This window comes from Malaclemys terrapin, chromosome 14 (genome assembly GCF_027887155.1).
Source record: "Malaclemys terrapin pileata isolate rMalTer1 chromosome 14, rMalTer1.hap1, whole genome shotgun sequence".
NCBI lineage: Eukaryota > Metazoa > Chordata > Testudines > Emydidae > Malaclemys > Malaclemys terrapin.
In genome coordinates, this window is record NC_071518.1 from 41,649,066 (window position 1) to 41,650,363 (window position 1,298).

General features: G+C 62.1%; 1 protein-coding gene across 1 annotated transcript in view; it reads right to left on the reverse strand.

The window, feature by feature from the left end:
* Nucleotides 1-1,247: 1,247 nt before the first annotated feature.
* The window catches only part of LOC128848812 (C-factor-like), a 6,960-nt gene continuing 6,909 nt past the window's right edge, over nucleotides 1,248-1,298 (reverse strand). The window contains exon 6 of the mRNA XM_054048990.1: nucleotides 1,248-1,298. This exon is cut by the window's right edge and continues 166 nt beyond it. The gene's annotated coding sequence lies outside the window, so the exon portion shown is untranslated.

The window sequence follows — 1,298 nt, forward strand, 5'->3', positions numbered from 1 at the left end:
AGCTGCTGGGAGCCAGTGACTCGTTCGCTTGGGCACTGGCATCCCCACGCCCCCAGCTAGCCCCAGAGTCAGGGTAAAACGGGTCCTGCAGAGAAGCTCATTTGAACCTCCTGTGCAGAGAGCCCTGCCAGCATGAGCCCTCTCGCCCTGCAGCTCCCTCCTGTCAGCCCTGGCTCGGCCCAGCGTGGAGCTCCCTCCCTCCCGTGCGCGCACATGGGTAAATGCATAGCTCCATGCATGGCTCCAGCGTGGCTGCTGTCAAGGGCTGTGCCGTTCCGTACGACCAAGGCTGTGCTGGCAGCTTTGTATTGTTCCAAGTCAGGCCCCTGGCCCGTGCAGCACCTTGTCTTTGGGAGATTGGCTAACGGCTCTTGGAGCTTCACCCCCGTCTCACTAATCCTGGGGACGAAGCTGCATGTGGTGCAGGAAGCGGGCCTGGCCCAACCTGGCCCGGCCCTGTGTCCTTTGTGTGTGTGGCTGAGAGAGGGCAGGGAAGAGTTTGCCGTGTTCTTTGGAGAGCCAGTGCCAGTGTCTAGTTCCCAGCCCAGAAGCCAGAGGGGCTGCACCGTGGTGCAGGGGTCGAGGACCCGCCTGGCATGGATGCTCTGCCTGGTGTCAGGGGCGAGGCGCTGGGCAGAGACATTACAAGGGAGAGGCGCTCGATTATTGGCACAAGGTCCTTGGCAGCCAGCTGTAGCCAGGCAGAGAGCGTCTCTAACCCCACAGACTGCTGGGCAGGAGCCGAGCTGCACTAGACAGAGAATGGTTCTCCCCAGTGTTGCCAGCCCCTCCTTCGTGGGCAGGTCTCAGAGAGCCCGTAGCTCCCGCTCTCACTCCAGCCCCCTGGCTCTGCCGTAGTACTGAGCCCGGGCTCTGGTCTCCATACGCTTAGGGCTGCCCCGGTGCCCCTGCAGCAGCTGGCATCTCAACTTGCTCTCTAGCGGCATCCCCAACCCCACCCCTGCCATTCGCTGGCTCCCTGCAGCCCGCTTTGTCTCTCCGACTCTTTCAGCAGGAAGTTTGAAACCAGCTTCCTGACCAGCTGGCTCCTGCTGCCCTCTGGATGTGAGCTGCCCTGATCTCACTCGCCACGGTCCTGGCACCAGCACAGCACCGGCGTTCGGAGTCCAGCCTTTCCGCTCGGGTGGACATAAGGGGGTTAATGCTTGCCCAGCTTTCAGGCTGGCTAAATGGTACAAAACCAGCCTGTGGCTGTCAGGCCAGGCCAGGCAGGGGCCAGGCAGGGCTGTTGCGTTAGAACAGTGGGTTTATTTAGGACACCGGCACAACTGACGGCA